The 15,561-nt window shown below is 46.1% G+C and overlaps 2 long non-coding RNA genes across 2 annotated transcripts; one reads left to right on the top strand and one right to left on the bottom strand.

Annotated features, from left to right (window-relative positions):
* Window positions 1-3,639: 3,639 nt before the first annotated feature.
* On the bottom strand, window positions 3,640-6,868 carry LOC144577534 (uncharacterized). The gene is made up of 2 exons (XR_013521667.1): window positions 5,339-6,868; window positions 3,640-4,271 (listed from the first exon to the last, which is right to left on the bottom strand). It is a non-coding gene; the product is annotated as an uncharacterized LOC144577534 (long non-coding RNA).
* Window positions 4,254-11,816, top strand: LOC118144805 (uncharacterized). Its single transcript, XR_004729581.3, has 4 exons — window positions 4,254-4,362; window positions 6,230-6,323; window positions 7,395-7,485; window positions 10,239-11,816. It is a non-coding gene; the product is annotated as an uncharacterized LOC118144805 (long non-coding RNA).
* Window positions 11,817-15,561: the final 3,745 nt, after the last annotated feature.

Genomic DNA, 15,561 nt, shown 5'->3' on the forward strand with positions numbered 1-15,561 from the left:
TTTCCAGCTCCTAGAACAGTGCCTGGTATGCAGTGGCCATTCAATCATCCCTTGTAGATTGAGGGAAGGTCTACATCACTTAGGCGACTGTTAGCGGGGAGTTCTGTTCCTTACAACTGAACACATGCCTAACTCAGTGACTGTGAAAAATAATAACAGTGTATACTAAGATTATAAATGGCATAAACTGGGTAGAATCACAAACTAAGGTACCATTCTAAAATTTGAAGAAAGATGCTGTAATGAGCCACCTGGCTTCCTGACCCCTCAGTCTTTCTCTGCCCAGAGCTGGAACCACTTGCCCCTTGCCCCCTCCAGCTTGCACTTGCACCCACGTTCCTCAAGGGACCGGCAGAATGGCTCGTTTTCCTATGAGTCCACATTTCATAGTACAGGTCCTCACCTTCTGGCCTTGCCCTGACTCCCTGAGCTGAGGATCCAAGCACAACCCAGATCTTCCCAGGCAGGAGAGCTTCAAAGCCCCACCAAACACAGGACAGGGGAAAAGCAGAGCAGGGAAAACCCTGGAGTCATTCCTGCCCTATGGCTACAGCCTCGATTCATCCCAGTTGTGAGCTGTTAACCTGCTCATTACCAACCAATGAGCTCTGGTCTGGGCTATGCTTCCCTAGCTTAAGTCTCCGCTCCTTGTCAGCCACACAGAGGGGCTCTTATAACCCCTGTCCAATGGGGTGATAAGGTTCTTGGGGGAGACCTAAAAGGGTCCTCTATAAACAGGTTGTACACATCTTTCTGAGCCCCCTCCAATGGGTGCTGAAGAGGAAGTCCCCCCCCCCCCACAGAGACTCCACAATCAGGAGCATTTATAAAGGGATTATGCTGCCATTTGCAAGTTACGTTTTCACCCAACAGAATGAAGACCGTGAAATAACCAGCTTTCCTGAGGTCCCTGCTGCAGGTCTAGAGTCTGACTCGGCAAGATCTCCTTTGAGACCCATTATGTTTATGTCCAGCTGATATGGAATTTAAGTTTCTCAACTCCCACTCCACATGCTCCTATTTTATTGCTATGTTGCTATCAATGCCCCCAACTCCCAATCCCAGCCATTCTCTGAACTGTCACCAGCCCTTTTCTTCAAAATCCAGTTCAAGACTCTCTCCCTGTAGGAGTGTTCCTAACCCTAACCCAACCCCAATGATCCCATCACTAAGCAGTCTGTTTATATCACACTTCCAAGCACACACTTGTGTGTGGATTAGTAAATGTCTAGAATCTTTAGAGTTGCCTTTGTACAATCTTCTTGCTCAAACTAAGTTCCCGAAGGCAATGGCGAGCAGTTCCACTGTCTCTCTCCTAATGAGAGCTCATGATATGGTACATAGTGAAAGCTCAAAAATATTGCTGGGCTGGGCGCGATGATAAACTACTGTAATTCCAGCACTTTGGAAAGCCAAGGTGGGTGGATGAGAGGTCAGGAGTTTGAGACCAGCCTGGCCAATATGGTGAAGCCCCGTCTCTACTAAAAACAGAAAAAATTAGCCAGTCGTGTTGGCACATGCCTGCAGTCCCAGCTGCTCTGGAGGGTAAGGCAGGAGACCAGCTGCTCTGGAGGCTAAGGCAGGAGAATTGCTTGAACCCAGGAGGTGGAGGTTGCAGTGAGCCGAGATCAGGTCACTGCACTCCAGCCTGGGTGACAGAGCAAGACTCCAGATATATGTATATATATAGAGAGAGCGCTTTTTCAATAATCTGTTGCTTTGTAATACACCTTTCCAAAAGTGAATGGCTTAAGCCAACCATTCTATCATCTCTCATGGGATCAGCTGGGTGCTTCTTCTGTTGCACATGATAGCAGCTAGGACTGCAGTCATCTGGGACTAGCCTGGTCTGAAGTATTCAGGATAGGTCACTCACTTGGCTGGTGCCTTGAGGGGTGGATGGAGGCCTGGCTCAGTTGTGAAGCTGGGACAGCTGGGCCTCCCTGCCTCCCTCTCTTTCTTTATTTATATATTCTCAAGGTCTCTCCTTCTCCAGCACAGAGACCACACTTCTTACATATTGACTTGAGGATCCCCAAAGCACAAAAATATAAACTTTGGGGATTTTTAAAACTTAGACCACAAGCAGCTTAGTGTCACTTTCAACACACTTTATTGGTTAAAGCAAGTCACAGGCCAGCTCAGATTCACTGTGGGAGGGGATCACACCAGGGTGGTGTGATTCGCTAGGGGAGGTCTGATTCACTAGGGGACATCTTGGGATGCTTGCTACCCCCTGACCGAATGCCCAATAGCATTTATGGAGGCCAGGGTCTGGTTTTCATTAGTGCCAAGATTACTACAAAAAACCTCAGCTGTCTCTTCCTCAGACTGTTTTCATCAAGAATAAGAACACACACACACACACACACACACACACACACACACACATACACACACACACACACACACACATTTTAGAGATGAAGAAACTGAGGCTCAGAGGTGATAAGCAATTTACCCAAAATGGTGGACCTAGGCCTGAATAACCCCAGGACTTGTCCCTGATGCCAAAAGGAATTATTAGACTGTGAATTAGGGCAGTGGCTCATGCCTATAATCCAGCATTTTGGGAGGCCAAGGTGGGAGGATCACTTGAGCCCAGGAGTTTGAGACCAGCCTGGGAAGCATAGCAAGACCCCATCTCTGCCAAAAAAAAATTTTTTTTTAAGAATAGGAATAAATGTTTTTGGTCTAAAGAGACTGAGATCCTGAAAGGTGAAATAGTCCAGGGTCCCTCAACCAGGATCCTGATTCCCCTTCAGAAGAGAACAGATGCACAAGGCCTGTTGCATAGTAGATGTTGAGTAAACACAAGCCCCCACGTCTCTTCTCCAAACTAGATTTCTTCCACAGCTCACTGTCATTGGTCCAAAGAATGCAGCCACTATATTGTGTTATTGGCAGGATTGTGGGCGTGACTGATTTCCTTTCTGATGGGGTGGGAAGGCTGAAGGGTGAGTTTGGAATGGCTTGTTCCCTTCATCTCACTCCTTTCCCCACTTTCTCGCATTTCACCCAAGAGTCGTTTGGTTTTTTTGAGCAATCTGTTCCTGGAAAGCAGAGGAAAGTAACAGACTGATGCATCGACTGTGCGTGGCCAAGTGATTTATTTTTAATGTGACTAAACAAGACACACACCTGCCTATGGAAGCGTAATCACTGAATCATCAGGGACTCAGCCATTTAGGCAAGGGAAAGACAGAGAGGAACAGAGGAGAGGAGGAAAGAGAGGGGAAGGGAGAGAAAGAAAGGGGAGTCAGGGGAGCAGAAACAGAAAAGAAGAGATAAGAAGGGGCTGGAAGAGAGAAAAGGCGAGAGAAGACTGGGCCAGCTCCCTAAAAACGTTGATTTCAGCAGCGTCAGTGAAGCACCCTCAATTGGCCCAAATGCCCTTGATTTAGGTTTGCTGATGCCTGAAATTTCATAATTAGACTTTCATCCCTATGATTTAACCAAACACATGGCATGTTCTCCACTAAAGGTTAAATGCAGCAGAAGTAGTGCGTCAGACTACATCTATTATTTTCACCTCAGTGAGAAAGAATTGATATCTTTTATGAAAGCGGGAGTTTTTCTGTGGGGGCAGTGGTATTAGTTCATTTTCCATTCCTCAAAGGAATACCTGAGACTGGGTTATTTATAAAGAAAAGAGGTTTATTTAGTTCATGGTTCTGCAGGCTGGATAAGCATGGCACTGGCATCTGCTCAATTTCTGGTGAGGCCTCAGGAAGCTTTTACTCATGGCAGAAGGCAAAGGGGGAACAGGCAGGTCACATGGCCTGAGAGAGAGCAAGACAGAGAGGAATAGGTGCCAGGATCTTTTAAACAATCAGATCTCACCCTAATAGAGCAAAAACACACTCATCACCACAAGGAGGGCACCAAGCCATTCATGAGGGATCCATCCCCCTACCTAACACTTCCCACCAGGTCCCGCTTCCAACCCTGGGATCATACTCCAACATGAGATTTGGAGGGACAAAGATCCACACTGTATCAGGCAGCATTAAAACTAAGTTTATGGGAGTCACCAGTGAAAGCACAGAAAGAAACTTTGGGGGCTCTGGGGACTTTCTCCTTCATGGCTTTTCTTAATTATAACACCTACCTTTAAGAGCAATTGTTCCGTCCAGGCACTGTGAAGGCAACCCATTACACGTACTATTCCATTCCATCTTCCCAACAGCCCTGGAGTTCCGGGCTGGTGTTCTCATCATTCTCCACATGAGGGAACGGAAGCCCAGCCCATCGTCATCTGTCTCAGCCCTCTGAAAGGAAGCTCCAGATACAGCAGAGCTTCTCATAGGACGCCCCTTCTGCAAGCCTCACCAACAATACCTTGCTTGCAGAAGGCACTCCGTAAGTATGGGCCAACAGAGTGAAGTGGCAGGGATGGGACATGAACAGTCTCACTCCATAGCATTTGCCACAACTTTCTCCCAGATAGTCCACTCCCTTCTCCCTGCTTCTCACCTGAATAGTATACAAAAGTCATAAACCACTGACTTTGTGAGGCTAAATGTCCTCCATCACGGCTCCCCCCTCAATCTTCCTGGGTCAGCACCAGGAATTGGGCAGCCAGACTGCTCCGGTCTGTACTGCTAGTTGTCTATTTCCAGATACCTCTTCCCAGTTAGGCTGTAATGCCTTTGAGGGAAGGCACAGCATCCCTGCAGAGCCTTTTGCGGAAAAATGTATGAGTACTTCTGAAAGCAACATTGTATCTTTGTGTTTTCTATTAATACAGATTGTGGTAGGTTTTTTTCTTGAATTTAGTCAATATCTTTCACCCTGCCCCTAGCATTTGGTACAGTAGCGCATTAAGGAGATTATAAAGTCATAAGTCGGGGGGGGGCATCAGAATGATAACTTTTTGAATATTGATAATATCTAGTATGGGCAAGGATGGGGGAAATGGATACTCATACATTGTTGGGGAGGCTTTCTAGGAGGCAAATCACCAATGAGTAACAGTGGATGAAACAAGATAAAAGCTTTATTTTTTTCATCATACAAAAGTCTAAGCTAGTAGAAAGTCCGGGGAAGAAGGCTGGCTCAGCTCCACAAGGTTATGCAGGGACCCAGGTTCTTCCTATATACATTGTACCACCATCCCCAACGGTGTTACTTGCATTGCCTGGTGGAAGCTGACTCCCACCACCACATCTGTTCTCTGAATAGATTTCTCCATGGGGAAAGCGGAAGTACAGCAAACAGCTTATTTTAAGGACCTGATTCAGAAATTGTACACAATACTTCCCATTGGCCATAACTTAGTTACATGTCCCACGTAGCAGCAAGGGAGGTGGAAAATATATTGTCAACTCATACCCACCTGAATCTCAGGAGATTTGTTGCTAAAAGGAAGAAAAGAGAAAACGGATATTAGGGAGACGATGACCAGTTTCTAACACAAACAATTGTCAACGTTAAAAGTGCATATAACACTAGACCCAGCAATTCCAGTTCTAGAAATATATTCTAAGGAAACAGTCACACAACTACACAGAGATTATATATAAGATTAATACTAGAGGTTTTAAAATATGTTCACAAATTATTTGATACCCTTCCCTTCACAAAAGGGCTACAGTTACTAACTTACTCCTAATGACTAGAATGTGGCCAAGGTGACAACGTGTGATTTCAGAGGCTGGTCATAAAAGGCCCTATGCTTCTACTTTCCTCTCTGGAATGACTGGCTACAATGGAAACAGCCACCATGTTGTGAGGACACTCAATTAGCCTTGTGGAGAGACCCACATGTGGGAAAAACTAAGGGCTCCCACCAACAGCTCACATCCACTTACCAGCCCTGAGAGTAAACAGATCTTCCAGGCCTAGTCAGTTGACTGAAGCCCCAGGCAACATCTGGACTGCAATCCCATGCAAAACACTGAGCCGGAAACCACCCACCCAAGAAGCTCTAAATTCCTGACTGGCCAAAAATATGAGAGATTACAAATATTTATGATACTTTTAAGCCACTATGTTTTGGAGTATTGTGTTAGGCAGCAGTAAATAACTAGTACAATAATTATTGATTCCTGTCTGTAATAACAAAAAAGAAAGAAATAAAAAGTTTAAAAAAAAGTAACACCAGAAATGTCAATAATGGGAGGTTAAATAACCTATGAGAACTGAGAAGTCCACAGTTTGGAATTTGCAGCTATCAGAAAGAGATAGAGCTATGGCATAAAAGACCTGCATGTTCTGTCATTTACAGCTCCTTAAGACATATTAGTACATGAAAATGACAATCCGAAGAACACTTACCCTATGGTCTCCATGACATAAAACTGAACAAGTTATGTGTACAGGTACGTGTGTGCATATATGCAATAAACTTCTATTTGTGCATATCCAAATGTGTACTTTCACATACGTGTAAATGCATGGAATAAGAGTGAATGTTACATACCAAACGACAGGCAGTGGTTTTACCGGGGAGGAGGGAAGTGGAATGGGGGGAGGGAGTTGCGATAAGGTGTTCACATTTTGCTTTGTAAGCTCCTGCCTTGTTTCAGCCTCTTACAATGAAAATACATTTGCGTACTCCCTGTGTGATAAAACAAAGAAAATCATAACAAGGCAGATTGCAGAGATGCAAGGAAGACGGGATAAATAGAAACGGCATTTAACCTACTGAGTCCTGACTACTGGTATCTTATTTTACCTGTTTGTTTTTCCTTAACATCCCAACACAGAAAACAGACACTTTGTTTTAAAGTAACGGCGAGAAACTGCCTCGCTGTGGCCTTCGCTCGCTCCGCACAGACTGTCCCTAGCGTGCTGGGAGGTGGGCTGTGGAGGGGGACCTTGGGAACTGCCCGACCTCATTCTTAGGTTTTCCCGCTGGAAGTGCGCTCAACTGTCAGAACGGGGCGCGGGGCGGGGGGGGGGGGGGAGGGGGGGGCGGGAGGAGGTGCGGGTTGGGGGAGGGAGAGTCTGCAACCTAGGAAAAGGGCCGCGGTGGGGAACCCGGAGCGGGAATGGGTGCTGGGAGCGCTCTCGCTGCACCGGGCGCTCTGTGCTGCGCGCCCGGCGGGGACAGTACACCGCCCCGGGAGTCCCCAGACGCGGGAGGTCCCTGCAGATTTCGCACAGAGGGAGGAATCCCCAGGGAGCAATCGGGTCCAGGGCACAAACAAGATACTGGAGGAGGTAGCACGGAGAGGACTACTGAGGTCGTGGTCGCTCCAGGTGGGAAAGCAGTTTCCTGTCTCTCTAGGGTCCAGCTTCACGATCACCGCGTTTGTCCTCGCCCTGCCTGGGCCTCCCCAGCGACGGGAGCTTGGATGGGGGATCCTGGACCCCAAGCCAAGGCTGAACTGGAGAGCCAAGCCCGGGGAGCAGCCAAGTCCCCAACTCTTTCACTGCTTCTCCCGCAGGCTGAGCAGACAACCAGGAAGTGGATGAACTCCATCTCCGCAGCCACAGCCGCTCATTTGCGCTGAACGAACGGAAGTCCCTAGGAAAGTGGTGAGACAGACAAAGGGGCATTTCGCTACCCTGTTGTTAGTGCTTTAATAACTCCTCGTTGCCCTAAGGAGCTCAGCATCAAAAACCTAATCCGGAGGCCCTTTGGAGGCCCTGAAATGATAAGACCCACTATCTCCATCAATGTAATTTTAGAAACAAAAAACCTCAAATGGAACTTTACCAAAAAGCCGATTTTCCCCTGTGAAATTATTTTAATAGCAAGGACAAGCCCCTGCCTTGCCGCACACTAGCCTGTCCAACAGAAGATCTGGTAAGGTTCGCAAAGCCAGCTGGGGATCTTCTCACCTTGCCTGTCGCCTCTTCCTGCACGGGCTGGGCTAACCCGTTTCCAGTTCCTCCGAGGCTTAGTCCTTCCCTGAGTTTCCCACTGCCTGGCACCTCCAGAGCCAGCGTCTATTTCCACTTCCCCTTCCTAGTCCAGGCTGGGTTAGATGCCGTCAGTGCTTTCCCCATCACAGGACTTAGCACACAGAGTAGGAGAATATTCCTGTTTCAGCGCCCTGTCTGTGCTGAGGGCTCAGAAGGCAGCGACATCTTATCTGTTTTCGCTTACAGGTCTGTTCTCAGAACCTGGCATGTGGACTGACGCACCCTTTGCTCAAATAAATACATCAATATTTGAAATTAACCATTTACCCATAGCAAACCATGTAGTACAAAATTAAAATGCATGGTCCATTCTGGCCTATGCAGTGCATTCATCCCGTCACAGTGTATTCAGCTTCTCAGCATTTATTGAGCACCTCCAAATGTGCTAGACAGGAAATACTCAATATACATTAGTTTCCTCCATGCTAAAATGGACTTTGTGTCCACATAACTTTGCTGGAAACCTGAAGGAAACCAATTATCCTGCCCTTTCCCTGGGTGTTTGATTGAACTCGGCATGTCCGTTATAACCATAGAAATATCACCAACAGGCAATGCCAGCAGGATTAGATCTGCCAAGTGTTTAAAGTTTAGCAGGAAAGCTTTTTGCAAATGTCAACACTACCACTCTGTTTCCTGCAAACCAGCATTCTAATCAGCAGGGCTGCCTTTTCCAGCTCATTGAGCAACAACATAAAAAAAAATCCCAGCATAGTCATTTCTCTAGGAGAAAAATACCGAAAGGCAGAGAGGATGCAATAACAACCATAGCTACCTACTATGTGCATAGCTACCTACTATGTGCAAGTGGTTACTGCTTTAGTTATGTAGCCTCCAATCCTCACGACAAAACTGACAAATGGGGAAACTGAGGCTTACAGATGTCACACTTCTCCAACTGAGGCCTGAACTTGAGTATTTTCCATAGCACCCCACTTCCTCTGGGGGGAAAAATTACCATTGTGCCCAGTTAGGATATAATGTCTTAGAGTGGTAGGGACTTCCGGGACTGGTCATAGGAAAAGAGAATGACAGTACTTCTCATGCCAGGGTTTCCTAGGACTTACATCTTCTTGCCTTCCTCCTCACTTCCCCTTAGAGGCCAGGCGTAGTGACATAATGATTTTGGAAATTTTTGAGCTGAAGAAGGGAAACAGTTTCTTCCTTTTATTCAAAGGCAGCTGTTGGAGTGTTTGCATTTTGGGTTCCTGGCATAGCAGCCGGTAGGCTTGATGGGATTTCAAAATGAAGTTACTGATGGAAATTATACACTGGGGGCTTTCCAAAGAAACTGCAAAGAGAGAATGGCTTGTGTTAGGTGACTGAAAGTGTTGTGTCAAATTATGGCCTCAGTTGGAGAAGTGTGACATCTGTAAGCCTCAGTTTCCCCATTTGTCAGCTGGGTATTGAGGCCAGGCCCAGCTGAAATGTTACAGTAGGGGTCGCTTCTCAGACTTGGCGCTGTACAGGAAGCATATCCAAAGAGGAGCTACATCCAAGGCAAAGGTATAAAGCCAGACGCAGAAGACACAGTACCTGGGTTAGCTGCCCGTCTTTCCCTGGGTGTAGGAGAGATATTTCATCTTGGACTCGGGCAAGCAGCTGCATACAAGAGCCTGATTCCTGAGCAAGAGTGGGCAGCAAGTTGCCAATTCTAACCTCCAACTATCCCCGAGGCAGTGTAGCCCTAGGTTCTCAACCCTGGCTGCCCACTAGCGTCATCTGGTGAGCTTTGAAATACAGAGGCAGGACTCATCCTGGATGGATGAAATCAGAATCCATGGGAAAGGGATCCAGTGTCACACATTTTCACAGCTCTCCATGTGATTCTAGCTTGCAGCCAAGGTTGAAAAGCTCTGACACAGCCTTGGTGTCCTGTGATCACAAGAATTACTGGAGCACTCCCTAAAATAGTTTTGTCCCGGCCTCTCTGCTGTAGATCTTGATTCAGTGGGGCTAGCAGGGGCCCAAGATCTCCCTCCTTAATGAGTTCCCTGGTAGTTGTTCTGATCAGACAAGCTGGGGTTCCCACAGCGTAATAAAATGTTACATTCGCATATTATCATCACAGTCACCACTTCTGACATATTACGTTTTTAATTTGCATGTACATCATTGTATCAACCACCATTTGATTGCAAGCTCCGAGAGGGAAAGGACCTTGTCTTATTTACTGGGATGGTCTCAGTATGGAAAAGAATGCAGGCAAATAGTGGGAATTCTGCAGATATGCGTTGAATAAATAACTGCATTTTTGTTTGGCATTTTGTCACTTCTGCTTTGTGAACCAAGTTAAGAGTGAGATTGAAACTTCGATAGAAAATGGAAATATATACATAATTTTATTTCACTTCCCTTCACAGATCTAAAGTCCTGCTGTTAAAAACAAACATTCCTTCCATATGGATCTTGATTGCCGTCAGTCATCAAGAGTCTTCAGGAAATCTGAAGACCCAGAGCAAACCAGAAGTGTTGAGAGGGGAAAAATGTGCAGAAATGTCTGAGAGAAAACCCCCTACCCTTAGACAAATTTTTCTTCTGAAATTTTCTTCTTCATTGCAAGTTTTACATTGCCAGTTAAGCTATAGGGCCTCGACAGAAAATGATGCGAAGTGTTTTCAGTAAAGTTGATTAAACTGCATGGTTTTATTCACGCATGTTCAGAAAATGTTTATTGTGGAACTACCATTTTCCAGAAAGTGCCAGTGACACAGTCCTGCCCTCAGTGACTAGCTTTCCCAGTGAGTGGAAAGCTAACCTTGGAACCAAGCAGTTACAGTGCAGTGTGATAACACGGGTCATCAAACCCAAGATTCTTCTGCTGTAAGATGCATCATTAATTTATGTACCATGAAGAAAAATGCTGCCCACTGAACCATGACGTGTCATGGATTTTATTACCTATTCTCATTTCAGAGGTGTGAAAATGTGACGGGGTGGTAGGGAGGTGAGGGATGTGCATTTTATTTTATTTTATTCTTTATTTATTTTGAGAGGCTGGGTCTCTTTCTGTCACTCATCCAGGCTGGAGTGTAGTGGCACAATCTCAGCTCACTGCAGCCTCAACCTCGTGGGCTCAAGTGATTCTCCCACCTTCTGAGTAGATGGGACTATAGGCTTGAGCCACCATGCCCAGCTAATTTTTTAAACTTTTTGTTGTTGTTGAGACAAGGTCTCACTCCAGTGCAATGGCTTGATCTCAGCTCACTGCAACCTCTGCCTGCCAGGCTCAAGCAATTCTCTTACCTCAGCCTTCCAAGTAGCTGGGACTATAGGTGCATGCCACCATGCCCAGCTAATTTTTGTGTGTGTGTATTTTTGGTAGAGACAGGGTTTGGCCATGTTGCCCAGGCTGGTCTCAAACTCCTGAGCTCAAGCAATCCACCTGCCTCAGCCTCCCAAAGTGCTAGGATTATAGGCATGAGCCATGGCACCCAACCATCATTATTTTTTAACTTTTTGTAAAGACAATGTCTCATTATGTTGCCCAGGCTGGTCTCGAACTCTTGGGCTCATGCAGTCCTCCCACTTTGACCTCTCACAGTGCTGGGATTATAGGCATGAGCTACTGCACCTGGCCAGAACATGCATTTTAGAACTGATGAAATATGTAAGGTAAATCAGATCCGAAGGATATACAGAATAAGCCAAAGGGTAGGGTATAGGGTATAGGGGAGACTTAGAAGAAGGAAGTACTGTGCAGAGGGGACAGCTTGTGCTGGGAGGTCTGGAGGGAAGAGGGTAACTGCTTATAGTTCAACAAGACTGGGGTTAGAGCCTGTGGGCTGGAAGGTGACAGATGAGGCTGGAGGGGAAACAAGGACCAGATTGTGGCCTGCCTTATAAGTAGATGGCCTCAGTCCCAGTTTATATCTGTAGTGCTTCTTTTTGATCGTAAGTGCCCTGTTGGACAATAAATTATATGATCACCCTACTAATAAGCCATTTTTAGATGTGTGCTGTTTATCCTAAGAGAAATGAGAACCATGGAAGAGTTTTAAGCAGAGAATAACATAATCGGATTGTAAAAGTGTGTGCGTATTGGGAGGTAGGGTGTGTATTGCTTCATTTGAATGTTTTTGATGAGCTAACATGTTCATACAAGTCAACACTTTAAAAACCATGAAAGTGAAAAACCTCCCTTCCATCCTAGGCCTCCTTCCACCCCTTCCACTCTACCTCACGGCCGACCCAATTTTATTCCCTAGAAGCAACTGATATTATCAATTTCTTGTGTGCCCTTTCAGAATTTTGTTTTTCTTTTTTTTTGAGATGGAGTCTCACTCCGTCACCCAGGCTGGAATACAGTGGTGTGATCTCAGCTCACTGCAACCTCCACTCCCAGTTTTAAGTGATTTTCCTGCCTCAGCCTCCCTATAGCAGGGACTACAGGTGCACATCACCATGCCGGCTAATTTTTATATTTTTAGTAGAGACGGGGTTTCACCATGTTGGCCAAGCTGGTCTTGAACTCCTGACTTCTGGTGATCCTCCCGCCTCAGCCTCCCAAAGTGGCGAGATTACAGGTGTAAGCCACTGTGCGCAGCCCCTTTCAGACATATTTAATGCATGTAGAATGAAATGTACTTTGCCTTCCAAAAGTACCTAATGTTTTCTCTCTAATCCTTTATTTTCATTTCATTTGCCTACTTTTGTTATTCCTCTCACTATCTCTCATTGAGTTTCCAAGGGTATGTGTTCCCCTTTTACTGCTTCAAATTTTAGGGTTCATTTTAAGAGTGGAGTTTGGATAGTTTTCTTTTTTTCTTTCACGTCTTCCCTGAGCTCTGGCAGCTCAGGATTCATTTCCTTCCACTGTTTCGTTACCGCTTCCCTGATCTCTCAGGTGTGTGTTTTCGTTGTGGAGGGAATTACTTTGCTACATTTTCTTAATTTTCTCATTAGAATTTTCATCTGTTCCGTGGCAATGTTTTGTGATGAATCTTCTTTACCTGCTGTTTGCTATTTCTTTTTTTTTTTTTTTTGTCCTTTGTTTCTTGTCAAAACTTTGTAGATATTACTCATTATTGAAGCAGACCGCCCCCCGCCCCCAGTGTGGACCTCAGGTGGGAGAGTCCAAGACTGTCTTCCAGGTTGACTAAATTTTCCTTATGACCCAGGGTTGATGTAAATTGACTAAGCCTTCAATTCTCTGCAACCAATGGTGAGGATTCCCCAAGGCAAAGTCTCTCCTCCCCTGTTGCCACAGAAACAGACTATTTGCTACAACTCTGGCTTGCCTGAGTCCTGAGCCAGCAAGAGCTCATTCCACAGCACCTGCACCCGTTTACTGCTGTTGCACGCAAGGCCTCTGTGTATTCTGCATCTGGGTGTGCCCCTCCCCTTCGGGAGGAGTATTTTTCAGGCTGTACCGAAGACTGCAGCACTACGTCCTTGATCTACTTCCTCCCGCCACGTCTCTGCTGAAGCTCCATTGCTTTTGGCAACTCTTCCACCTGTTTTGTGGTTTACTTGTCTCCTGCTTTCACTAAAAATGGAATTTGTGTTTTTATCTCTCAATTCCTTTTTGTTTTTGGATTACTTCCAGAAAATGAAGAGAGGTTCTTAGATTAGTAAGTTCACGTTGGCTGTGGCATGGAGAGTGGGCTGGAGGTGGAGAGACTGGAGATTGGAAGTCCAGTTAGGAGATTTTTTTTCCTGCACTGGGGAGTTGGTGTTAGGACAGGGAATCCAAGATCCAAGATGCATTTCAGAGGTAACTGCTGAATCTTACTGGCTGGTTAGATGTGTGTTTGGGAGTGGGGGCGGATCAGGAAGAAATGGGATATTTCAGGATTGGCTGCTGAAGGCTGCTTGTGATATAACTTGGAGCTGGGTTTCCTGCTGCATTCCAGCCCGCAGCTGTGTGGCTGGGCCCTCTGGGAAGGTCATAGGAAGTCCTAATGGGGCTATGAGCTTCCCAGCCCTTCCCTTGAAAGTCCCCTGCAGATATTTGAATGAAAGTCTTGACTGCTGGAAACTTTCAAGAAAGCCTGGGGCAGTCAGAAGCCAAGCGGTGGTTCCAAAATTTCTGGCCTATTCATCAAATCTCCCTGATGATGAGACCCGAAGATAAAACAAAAGCAGAAAAATTGCAGAAAACACTCTGTGAAATTGTTGATATCCCAGTGTTTCCTGCCAAGTCCTGGATAAGGAACACAGGGAGGGAAAGGGGCCCTAACAGAAATCATAGAGCCCACTCCCTGCCTCCAGAGGCTTTCCAGGCCATCCGAACTACAAACATTGAACGGAGAGCTTTCTCTCTCAGATTTTCCAGAGGGGAAACACTCTGATTCTTTTCTTTAATCAGTCTACAATAAGTCCTGAGTAGTACCGGCTTCTTTTCCCTCTTGATGTACAACCAGGATTGAGAACTGAGGGCTCCACGATCTCAGAGATGATGAGTTCAAGGTTAGGAATGTGCTGGCCCCACATCTGTCCACTCTTGTGCAATGACACAGCTGCCTGCCTGTGTCCAGAATGAAATGTCTTCAGTTCTGTTCCCTGGGATAGACTGACAGCTGTGGAAACAATGACCCAGATACTGTGTCTCCTCCTAGGATACATTTCTTGACTCCCCTTTTGTGGTGGCAGCCAAACTCCACCTCAGTGCCTTCTGCATACAGCTCTGACCACCAGGGGGCTATTTCCAGTCCTCTAACGGAAGCTGCTCTTTACCAGTTACCTGCAATTACTAAGCTGGCTATTGGGACTCTTAAGGTTTTTACTTTAGCAAGAATAATATGAGGTCTTTTGGTCTTTAGGGACCCAAAGACCTGTGTTCCTAAAATCACAGAACCGTGGCTATCTCTGCAGCGGAATAGTATGCGTTCATTTGCAAGGGTGCTTATATAAGACAGGGTCTTTAGGGAGTTTTTAAAAACTTGGGGGGTGGTGCTTATGATATTGTGAAAAAACCCACAAAAATTGTGGAAGTTCATGTTAAAATACGTGTAATCAAGTGAAAAGAGACCTCTTGCCCTGTGTTCCCCAAGATCCCACGCCCACCACTATTTCCCTTCCAAGTGATGAAAGGAGTCGGTAACTTGACTACAATATGCTGTTTTGTCAAGTTAATAAAGGATATCTTGTCATCTGACCTTGGACAGAGAGGATGTAAATGTTCTCTTGGGCTAATAAGGTCAGAGTGTTTGCTCACAGGACATAGAGTTGCAGGTACAGTGAGAGGAGGAATATCAATTTCTTATGTGGGCCAAATATTATTTGTGTGGTTGTATTTTCCTTCCTGGAAAGATTAGGTTTTGGAGAATGAGATATGTTTTATTTTAGATGCACCATTGAGTGAAGCAGCTACAGTTTAAGCGGAAGTCCTCCTTTCCCCACCTCCCACCTGGCACCTCAGGGAGCCCCTCCTCCCCACATCTCCCTTCCCAGAGATCCCACCTCTCCTCCTCTGAAGCAGTAGCTGCTGAGGAGAGGTGAGAAGCTAGAGGCAACAGGAAAAGGGGAGACAGGGAAGAGATTCATGCAGAAGATCTTGTGTGGGTCTGTGGGACTTCTGCAGATACCTGCCTCCACCCTCCCATTTCCCCCAATAGGACTCCAATTCTGGGAGACCTGAGGACAGTCTCCTGTTTCTTTTTCTTTTTCCCTCCCCTTCCCTCCCCTCCCCTCCCCTCCCCTTCCCTCCCTTTCCTTTCCCTTCCGTTGGCGTCTCACTTTGCT

Source organism: Callithrix jacchus, chromosome 8 (genome assembly GCF_049354715.1).
Source record: "Callithrix jacchus isolate 240 chromosome 8, calJac240_pri, whole genome shotgun sequence".
In the NCBI taxonomy this organism is placed as follows: domain Eukaryota; kingdom Metazoa; phylum Chordata; class Mammalia; order Primates; family Cebidae; genus Callithrix; species Callithrix jacchus.